Raw genomic sequence first — 12,091 nt, 5'->3', positions numbered from 1 at the left:
ATATCCATTGACCTCCTATTGAAGGATGGGGCCAACCACCCATCTTAAAAATATTAGCCCAGAATTGTTCCTGTCCAAAGGAAATGCAGGAACAAAGCACGGAGCAGAGACTGAAGGAAAGGCCATCTAGAGACTGCCCCACTTAGGGATCCATCACATCTGCAGATACCAAACCCACACACTAATGCTGATGCCAAGAAATGCTTGCTGACAAGAGCCTGGTATAGCTATCACATCAGAGGCTCTGCTGGAGCCTAACCAATACAGATGGATGCTTGCAGTCAACCATCATACTGACCTCCCAAAACTCCCAGGGACTAGACCACCAGTCAAAGAGTACACATGAAGGGACTCATAGCTCCAGCTGCGTATGCAGCAGAGGATTGCCTTACTTGGCATCAGTGGGAAGGGAGGCTCTTGGTCCTGTGGAGGCTCAATACGTCAGCTTTGGGAGATGCTAGGGTGGTGAGGTGGGAGTGGGCGAGTGCATGGGGGAGCACCCTCATAGAAGCAGGGGGTAGGGAGATAGGGGACAGAGGGTTCATGGAGAGGAAACTGGTAAGGGGGACAACATTTAAAATGGAAATAAACGAAAGAATATTTCATTGTTCCAATTAAAAAAGGAACAAAGTCTTCAGGAGTGAAAAGATGGCTCAGGGCCTAAGATCAAGCATTATTCTTGCAAAGACCTGGAGCTGTTAGAACACCACAACCTAGTGGCATACACCTACACCTACACCTACACCTACACACACACACACACACACACACACAGTCATACATACATGTACACACTCACACCTTAAAAAACAGAAAACATGTTTTAGGAATAAAAAAAAACATATTTTGTCTGTCTCTCATCCTTAGTTACAAATCATTTCCTTTAAACAATGCAGCTATGAAACCACTTATACTGCTGCTGCTCAAGCACGCACTGCCTCAGTTCTTCCCCTCTGCCTTTACTTGATGCTCTGAGCTGTCTGTACTTGCTTCCAAACGGTAAATGTCATGATGTTCGCAAATTCCCTTCTGCCGCATTGCAGACAAGCCAAGACAAGACTCTAGGCTACATGTGAGTAGGAGCCCTGTATGCCGAGGGGGTTCCATGGGTTATATCATGAGTTTTGTGGAGGTTGAAGGGTGTGCCTAAGACTTGCCCTACAAATTTCTCCCTTTGGAGTAGTCCACATTCAACCGTGAGAGATGTGTTGGAAGCACTGTTAGTATTTCTCATAGTTCATAGCTCTGGAAGCTTCTGTTCCAGGTATAACTCACCCATGGGCCTCTGGATGAATATGTAGGGGGACCATTCTGTCCTGAAGCTCTGGTTTTATAATAAGTGCAGAAGTCATTGGCTTTTACTTTATTTACTGTAGTATGAATGAAGTGACAACTGCCAAGCTTGCTACATGTTGGATGTGTAAACAAGAGTACTAAGGTCTTCTTCATTTCCTGTTGCCAGCCATCATTCTAGATAAAAATGGTAAGAGCATGAGCAGGCAGTATGGGAGAAGTGCCATGAGGACAAATAATGAAGGCATAAGGCAGCAAATCCACGCTGTGGCTGTCTGAAACAAGGCTGCATGTTGAACCAACGATCCCACAGCAAGCAAAGATCCAACTCCTGTCCTTTGGTGCCCAACACACATTCCAAGAATAGCAAATAAAGGTGATCTTTATCACTGCATTTCCTTCACTAAAAATGTGGAGCCTCAAGTTGTTATTTTAGTCGCCATGAGTCAGGGTCAAGGGTCAAATCTCCAAATAATTAAAGCATTATTTCACCAGAGCACTTAATAGATGTTAAACAAGAAGTTAAAAATTCACACCAACTGAGTTGAACTACTTATTCTACTAAAGAACCTAGAAATGTTAGTGTGCTTGAGCTCACCTTGGTTCCAAACAGGTCAAAGCCTGCAGTGTTGTCCATGCATCTTTGAGCATGGATGTGTTCTTGCTTCCTGGAGTTTGCATTTAAAAACTGTGAAGTGATGACCAAGAACCAGGATCTCTAAGGATCCAGTTTTCTCTGGCATGGAATATGAATAATGATTTCTCAAACAGTCTTGGTGAAGAAACTAAATGAGAACCATGTTGCAAACACATGTTATAGTGCTGGGAACAGGAGCAATGACTCAAGGCCAGAAATATTTAGTTACAATTATTTTCTTTTGGGGATGGCATTGTCTTAAAAATGATCTTAAAAAAATAAACCCCTCTTGAAATATCTAATAACTTATGACTTGAGCAATGACTCATCAGAAAAGAACAGCTAGTATTCATACTGATAACAGGAGAGTTCCAGGAAATGGATAAAGGTGGTCACTTAAAACAAATACCAGAACCAGAGCTTTCTAGCAATACCAATGAAAGTAGTTTAATATATTAGTACTCAGTGTCTCTATACTCATACATAGTATATGTATACACACATACACACATGTATGTACTAACATGTCTTCCTACTGTCAGCTTGCCCATAGGCATTTGTTCAGAAGGAAAAGTATACAGGGCAAAGACACACAATGAAGTGCTGTAGAAGAAACAACTTAAAGAGCCAGAGATGTTTATCCCAGAAAGGGGGAGACTTGAGGGAAAGGGGTGGGCAGGAAAGCTGTCTTCAGATATCTACAGGATTGTCAGGTGGAAGACAGGTTAGACTTATTCTGTATCTCCAAAGGGTTCAATCAAGAACAGTTAATATAGGAAAGCAATAGGGCACGAAAGTTCAGCTCTACACAAGGAAAAGTTTTCAGAACTCAGAAACATTTAGAGGATAGTCTCATGAAGTACCATGTTCCCTATTATTAAAGGATGTGCAAATAGAAAGCAAATGCCCCGATGTCAAGTGTTCCGTGGCGGTTCTGTAGGAGATAGAGTAACTAAACAGTTCTGTAGATCCTATCAGTCTCAAGTATCTTCGGTCTAAGAGGCAGGTGGTCTTGGTGGTAACTGTGGCATCTCCATGAACAGATTCTGTATAAGTGCATCAAGTTTGTTCCCATCTGTGGCCCTGAGAAAAGTGTGAGGAGAGAATTGTGTGATTTAAGTAGCAAGAACAGCTTGTGGTAAGTTAGCGAGCAACTTGAGAACTTTTAAAGACTACGAACCCCACGGAGGGTGAATAAATGAAGTTCCTCGTCACAGAGCAAGCAGCTTAAACCCGAGGCAGGCTCATTTCTTATGAAGAATTTTGAAATGTTCACATTTTTCTTAATTCAACACATAAATGTGTTGTAGTTCCATATTAATGTCATCGGATGTAGTGAAAAAGGAGCAACAGCACTTTAAAGATTCAGGACACACCCAGAAAGGATGAGCAAGTTGGGAAGGGAGAGGACATCAAGAGGAAGAGTGATGTATTTCATTTCTCTGCCCCCTTAACTTTCCCTCCTTCCATTTTTCCTCAAAGAGCCCCATCTCCAGGAGCATTGAGTTTTTCATCTCTAAAGGATCTGGTTGGGAAAAAGACTCTGTGCATTCACCCAGCCAATGTTTATTAAGTGTATGCTCAGTAACAGGGCACTGTGTATATGTGACATCTCGGGTTCTGACTCATCCTTTCATTTTTCAAGGTAGAGATGAGATGCTCATGATGCTACACTACCAGGTGTTGCCTTTGCAAGGCTCACAATATAAATTCCCTCAAATAATTTGCTTCAGCTGTATCAGATAACTCTCTAGAGAAAGGGCTGTGAACATTAGGATGTACCACCTGTATATATATATATATATATATATATATATACAGGTGGTAGATCATATATATATATATATATTGAATATATATATATACAATATATAATCAATATACCCAAATCAGTTTACCAGAATTATAAGGATTAGAGGTAAGAAAGGAAACTACTGTGAGAAATTGCCCAATCTTGCTTTAAGGATGACTGAATCTTGACTTTTATTCTCGAAGTCACTTTTCTCTTCTCCCTCAGGATTTTTGGAAAGAAATGACGAGAAGCTCTCTAAATTCTATTCTCAAACCTGTTGTAGGCATAACTTTTGTTCTCAGCTACAAAAAAAATCTCAAGACAATATAGCCTAGGGGATGCTACCCATCAAACCATGCCATATAATAGATGGGAAGAGTAGCTATAGGCCTTGTTTTTTGTGGTTCATGATAACTATTTCTCTCAAAACCAGCCTATCATAGAAAGATTTCCTAGGACATCTTCACTCTTTGGTTTGTCTAAAATCTTTATTGCTGTAAAGAATGAGCTTGTTTCATTATGCATCTAATTTTTTGTTAGATATACAAACAAGTCTATGAATAATTTTCAAATATCCAAGAATATTGAACTAAAGCATCAGTAACAATGATAATTCAGCTTTAGGATGTTGCAATATAAAGGAAGAAAACAAAGTCAATCTCATTTAAGATAAGTTATATGCATGCACAAACACACACACACATAACACACACACACACACACACACACACACACAAGAGAGAGAGAGAGAGAGAGAGAGAGAGAGAGAGAGAGAGAGAATTCATTAGAAAAATGGGAAAGTTGCCAGCTCTTGTTATAGGTTTTACCTTTTACCTGGATCCACCACTAAATAGAAAGAAATCTTTGCACTTATTTTAAAGAATTACCTATGATATGGATAGGCAGTGTGTGTTCACACATGTTGGTACATGCACATGTATATAAACACACATGAAACAGCATTTCATGAGTCTCATGCTGACATGAAACTCCATGCAGCACACATGACACCAAAATCCTCATCCTCCAGCTTCTACCTGTAGAGTTGGGATCCCACCCAACCCTGTGTGCGTGTTAGCCAAGTAGCCTACTACTAAGCCACACACACAGCTCACTTTTGCTATGTTCATAATAAAGAACAGTTTATGTTAAAATCATACTCTCTGCTGGAAATTCTGGCCCTCACCAAACAGATAATCTTTGCAACTCACCTCTGATCTTTGAACTCCATTATTTTCATTTATAAAATTCTAGAAGAAAACAGCTGTTCCCAAAAAGCTCTTGGGAAAATTAAGGACTTGTGTGGAAAGAGCTTTGACTAATGATTGGCTCACAGTAAGTGCTTTATGTTTTCTTATCACTATTTCCATTATTTTGTGAAGTTTGTCTCATGGTTCCAAGTTTTTAAAAATTAGCAGTGTAAAAATAAAAGGCAACAGCTTTCTGCTCCAAGACGCCTTTTATTTCTCCCAGTTTGGTTATGGACTGGAAATTAGGAAGTACCTCATTGCTTGTTAGAACGTGTGCACCAGAGTCAGGAACACCAAGTATTTGTTTATAATGTACATTTTGAGACTCAACTCTATTAGAACACCAGAGAATGTTGTCTAGAAATATGTTTTTTTTAAATGAGGTATCCAGAGAATTCTCAGGTAGACAAGCTGGAGACTGAAGATAACAAAACAGAGCAAGCCTTGTGTGATTTTGTTTACTTGAAAGCAATAATCCTGTCTGTAAACATACGTTATACATAGCCACTGATCTCTCAGGATAGGATTTTATTTAACAGACACAAGCAGTCTCGGAGGGAAACTTCTAGTGTGTGCTCAACTTTTAGATCAGATACTGTATCCCATGCAATTTCTTTGTTAAATTATTGGTCAGTGCAGACTATGGATGGAGCCATGTATGTCTGGGCAGATTCTGATTATGCCAGAGAGTTTTCAGTCTGAATGCAAGTTCTTCCTTTTTTGACATTTTTTCCCTGAGAATTTTTTCCCAGAATATTTGCCATCATGTGAGTCAAAGATAACACTGTTCACTCCAAGAAAGACTGAATATCCCAATGGGCAAGTCTGTCTACTAGCTATCTAGGAGTGTGGGTGAATGCCAATGTGTGGGTTTGAAGTGCATGGAATTAGCTACTAACTCAAACTTTATTTGCAAGTGTATAGAGTCATCTAAATCCACACCACAATCCTGCTCTTCCATGAGAAAAATATGATTTAGGCTGTTATATTTTTATTTTTAAAAAGTTAAGACAATTTTGTAACTACTAAGGCAGGGCAGAATGGTGATATATCATTAAACAATGTCAAAATAAATTGCAAATGGGGAATTAAAGAAAAGTACAAGTGGAATCTTTGGGTAACAGGTTTCATAGTGACCTGTGGCAAACATGTATTGTAGAATGGTTTGGATACTTGGCACGGACTTGGATAAAGCATACTAGGCTATGTGAGAAAGCAAGGCAAGACATTGAAACAGAGAAGCACTATAATGGGGGTAAAGAAAATAACTCAAAATTTGGTGTTAAAACGTAAAGGAGTCATTCTCCTGCCAACTTTCTGCCCACATCCTTCAGAGTCACTGATCTAGAATCATGCAGATGTGCTTATATGAAAATATACAATTCAAGGATATCCATTAGAGGCCTGCCTCATCAGGAGCATTGAGGTTAGACCCCCTCCCAATACCTACTTGAACAAGAATATCCTGGTACCAAAGTCATTCAGATACCTAAAGACCCTTGAAAGAATACAATCAACAAAATCCAGGGCAATATTATACCTACAGAGTACAGCTACTTTATTACAGCAAGACCTGTATATCCTAACACAACTGAAGCACAAGAAAATGGCCTTATATCCAATCTTATAAAGATGAGAGGCCTTAATAGAGGAAATGAATAAATCCCTTAAAGAAATATAGGAAATTACAACTAAAAATATAGGAAATTACAACTAAAGAGAAATAAATAAATAAAAGTGTTCCATATCTGAAAATGGAAATAGAAGCAATAATTAAAAAAAAAACAACTAGAAATTGTGGAGATGAAAAACCTTGGAAAGAGAATAGGAATAGATGCAAAAATCTCAGGCATAGAACATACAATAAATGAAATTCACCAATAGTAATAAAAACTGCTTGGTACTGGTACAGGAACAGTCGGGTTGGTAAAGGGAATCAAATTGAAGACCCTGAAATAAACCCACAGTCTTATGACAGTTGATATTTGACAAAGAAGGCAAAACCATACAATGGAAAAAATACATCTCAACAGATGATGATGATCTAGCTGGATGTCTGCATTAAGAAGAATGTGAGAGGATCCATATCTATCACCCTTCACAAAACTCAAGCCCAACCGGATGAAAGAACTCAACATAAGACCAGATACACCACATCCAATAGAACAGAAAGTGGGGTAAAACCTTATTCGTACAGGAGACAACTTCCTGAACCAATAGCTCATGCTCTAAGACCAACAATTTATAAAAAGAACCTCATTAAACTGAAAAGCTTCTGTAAGGCAAAAGACACTGTCAATAGGGAAAAATTGGAAAAAGATTGGGAAAGGATCTCTACTGGGCCTACTTCAAATAAAGGGCAAAAATCCAAAATATATAAAGAACTCAAGAAGTTAGACACCAACAACCCAAATAGCCCAATTAAAAAAGTGGGTACAGTACTAAAGAAAGAATTCTCAGTAAAGGAATCTTGAATGGCCGAGAAGCACTTAAAAACTGTTCAACATCTTTTTCATCAGAGAAATGCAAAACAAAATGATCCTGAGATTCCATCTTACGCCCATCAGAATAATTCAGATTAAAAAAAAAAAAAAAAAAACTCAAGTGCTAGCACATGCTAGTAAGGGTACAGAGCACGGGGAAAATTCTTCCATTACTGGTGGGAGTGCAAACTTGTACAACCAAATTAAAAAAAAATCAAGATGTCAGTTTCTGAGAAAACTAGAAATAGTTCTACCTCAAGATCCAGATATTCCATTCCTGGGCATATACCTAAATGATGCCCCTCTGTGCCACCGGACACTTGTTCAACTATGTTTGTAGCAGTTTAATTCATAACAGCCATGCGGAGAGCTCTTGGGGTTGCTTCTAGAAATTTGGTAAGAATTTGACATTGGGCCAGGACAGGAAAGTAGGCTCAGGCAGGAATTTGACATTGCCTAAGACAATTAAGTAGACTCAACATCTTGATTATATTGGTAAGACCCTGAATTCCACAAGATTTTGTTCTATTCCTTCACTATATTTGCTATATTTGTTTATTGTCTTGTCTGTTCCTTGACCTAGAACTGACCATATTCTTTGTATGTACCTAGAATGATATAAAAACAGACTAGAAAAAAAAAAAAACCTGTTTCAGCTTCATAACTGGCTAGGGTCATGCTATATGTTGTCTAATTGTCTTTTTCTTTTCAATCCTCACTCCCTCCCTGTTGAACCCTTTGACTGACTGAGGTGTTTTGGTCACAGCCAGGAACTGGAAACAACCTAAATGTCTCTCAACTGAATAATAGATAAAAAAAAAATAATGTAGTACATTTACACAATGAAATATATTCAGCCATTAAAAATAAAGATGTCATGAATTTTTCAGGCAAATTAATGGAACTGGAGAATATCATCCTGAGTGAGGTAACCCAGTTCCAAACAGACTGGTATGGTATGGACTCATATGTAAGTGCATGTTAGCTATATAAAAGAGGATAACCACGCTACAACCCACAGACCCAAAGAATCTAGACAAGAAGGAAGGCCCAAGAGAGGATGCTTGAATATCACTTAGAAGGGGGAATAAAATCGTTGTAGCAGGAAGATGAAGAGAGGAAGCTGGGTGGGAAAGAGTACAAAGAGGGGAATGGATGGGTTCAGTGTCAGGTGAGTGGAGAGACAGGAGAGAGGGCAGAGTACCAAGAGAAAGAATGGAATCTGCAGCTGGTGGCAAGGGGAGGGGCATCTTGAGTACCAGCCAGAGATCTGGGATGAGGGAGACGCTCAGGAATCAGTGCAGGTTTCCTTAGGAGACGCACAGCAGAGGGGCGAGGGAACCTGAAGAGACCACTTCTTGTAGCCAGGCAGGAAGCCCATTGGAGATCTAGGGACACCAACCCACCCACAAAACAAACAAACAAACAAACAAAAAGGAAAGAATAATAGAGGGGTTGTGCTTTCTGGAGACTGTGATTAGCATAAGGACCAGAGGAATTCTGGGGGCTGAATCTGTCTCTCTGTCTCTCTCTCCCCTTCCTTCTCTCTCCCCAGTCTCCCTGTAGAATTTGTGCAAATAGAAAATCTTACCAGCACATATCTTTGCTGAATACAAACCATGAACTAGACATTGTGCTTTAAGACTTTTGGTCTCATCACAACTGTATTGTTGTTGCATGTAAGTTAGAAGCTTGCTGTCAGAAGACTAATCTGGTGTACTGAGATGACAGATGGAGGAGGGAGACCAGATAGATGGCTGTTACAATGGTCCAAATAAACAATTCTAGAAGCTTATAATCAATTTATGGTGCACCTCTCTCTATGCAGTACCTTTCTCCTGACATGTCTCCCAGGGGCCTGTCTTCTGAAGGGCTTTCAGTGCATTTACTGTCTGGATATCCTTTTCTTTTCTTTTCTTTTTAAAATACTATCTTAGTTTTTATTTATTTGTGTGTTTCCAAATGATATTTGTATGCAGTTATATGCATGCTACAATATACATGTGGGGGCCAGAAAACGTCTTTGTGCAGTTGGTTCTTTCCTTTCAATTTGATGTGGGGCCTGGGCTTGAATTCAAGCCAATAGACCTCTGGGGCAAGTACTTTTACCCACAAAGTTCTGAGAATCCTGTGTCATCTTTGTTGTTGTCACTGTTGCTGTTGTCCTTGTCATCTTCATCGTAGTTGTCATCATCGTCATTTTCATCATCATCATCATCATCATCATCATCATCATCATCATCATCATCTAATCCCCTCTTCCTCATTTTCTTCCTCCTCCCCTTTTCTTATTCACGATTTATTTCAATTTAAAGTGTGTGTGTGTGTGTGTGTGTGTGTGTGTTCTCAGATTCATGCTTGCAACACACACATCATGGTTTCAGGTGCACAAGGATGCAAGTGACAACTAATGCTCTGAAGTTGAGATTCCAGGTGGTTGTGGGCCACATGACATGAATTCTGAGGCTAGAACTTGGGTTCTTTAAAAGAACACCTCATGCCCTTAGCTGCTGATCCATCTCTCCAGCCTCCTAGCTCCACCCCGGAAAGGTGATAAAGTGAGCACTACATAGAGGCTTGATGTCATTGTTCACATCATCCAAAACTCAGTAGCATCTTCGCACAGCTGTCCAGTGGTCCTCAACACAGAGGCTTGACAGGAGATCCTAATATGCCTGAAAATCTTTCCTACCTACTCCCAAAGCCTGACTCAGCTAAATTGACAGATGCAACCAAAAAAAAATCTATTCTTCTCACACCATTAAATGTCCCTATAGGTGCTAACACACTGTAGATTCACTTTTCCTTCTCTGCCTAAGGAAAAATATGTTTAATATTTTCTTGCCTTTTTGGGGGGAGGAACAACATCTTGCCTTACTTTTATACTGACATCCAAAATAGTTGAGATGGGTAATGCTGACAGAGATATTACACTCATACATTTCTGCTTTCCCAAGAGGATTATTCAATTCTTTCAAACTACTAAGGAATCTGCGTGCACAAATGCTTTCTGTGGTTTTATAAATATCCAGACAAATTCCCTTTCTATTTTTACCACGTACAGAGGCTCTGTGAGTAAACAAATCATCGCATTAAAATTCTACAAGCAAGCTGAGAGGATGGCTCAGTAGGTAAGTATGCTTGCTATACAAGCATGATGCACTAAGTTTAGATCTCCAGAATGCACAAAAAATCCTCAGGGGAAGCATTGTGATCTTGTAATACTAGTATCCTCTGGAAGGCTAGGAGGGCTTTATTGACTTCCAGCTAAGCTCCAGGTTCACGGAGAGACCCTGTCTCAAGTAAATGCAATAAAGCCTGATGGACCAGGATAGATACCCAACATCCATGTTTGACTTCTGTGTGCATACATAAGTGTGTGTCCTATGCTCCCACATGTACATATATCACCTGCATACTCATGAAAATACAACAACCAGAACTCCATCACAAGTAAGACAGGATTCTAATTGCCTCGATAAAAATTCTAGAATCTCCAGCTCCCTGGATGCCCTCCTTATATATTTTGGATAACACTTAAAAGAGGATCAAGAGAGTAATACAAGGAATACAATTTTTCTTTTGATGGGATTTATCACACACACACACACACACACACACACACACATCTGTGTGTGCAGTTGTGCATGCACTTGCAGATACAGAGGCCGAATGAAGATATCAAGTGTGTTTTTGCTATCCCTCCTACCTTATCCCCTTGAGGCAAGCTCATTCACTCCCTGTATATTCACTATTTTGGCTAAGCTGTCTTCTTAATAAGCCTCTAGTCTCTGTCTTACAACAATGGGTTGCCATGGCCAGCACTTCTTTGGGGATGCTGAGAATTCAAACTCAGGTCCCCATACTTACACAGCAAAGCACTCTTAACTACTGAGACATTTTCTCTTCCTAAGACTCTAGTCCTTTAATATTAAAAGGACCTATGAATTGTTTGCCATTTTCATGGTTCATGGTCGTTTGTCCTGTCTTCCAAGTATTGGACAATTGGATCATCTCTCCCCTTCTGCTTATCACAGCAGTAGGTTCAGAAATTAATCAGTATCCCAGGCTATCTCAATGGGGGCCATCACTGGGACTTGGAATAAAACTAGTGGGGAATAAATTCTTTCATATATCTAATAACTTTGTAAGATAAAATTGCAGATGATTATTTATCAAGATATGTGGACCATCTGCTTGAGAAAAACCCAATACAAAGGAAGTAGAAAAATGAAAGTTATCAGAGAGAACATTCAAGAACCCAGAATACATCCTATTACTATTAAATGTTTTGGCCAAATCCCTTTTCATTTTCAACTAATAAAACATTGCAAAGGAAGGTACATCATGGGTGAGTCTGAGATTACAGACCTTAAATTATGAGATTGCATTGACAGATAAGCAATGAGACACAGAACATGTCCACTCCTAATGTCAAAATGACCATCACACTGACAAATTGTACCGTCAGATCTTGAGTCAGATTTCCAATTGAAGACTGAATTTTTTGAGACTTGTTAGAAAAATTCTAGCATGTTGGAAAGTTTGTGATTTCCTTGCAGCTTTTAATAAACTTAGAAAGTTTAGATAACCCTGGGTTATCTATAAGATGATGGGAAACACATAGGATTGTTAA

Source organism: Apodemus sylvaticus, chromosome 5 (genome assembly GCF_947179515.1).
Source record: "Apodemus sylvaticus chromosome 5, mApoSyl1.1, whole genome shotgun sequence".
Taxonomy (NCBI): Eukaryota; Metazoa; Chordata; class Mammalia; order Rodentia; family Muridae; genus Apodemus; species Apodemus sylvaticus.
This window is presented reverse-complemented; position numbering follows the sequence as displayed.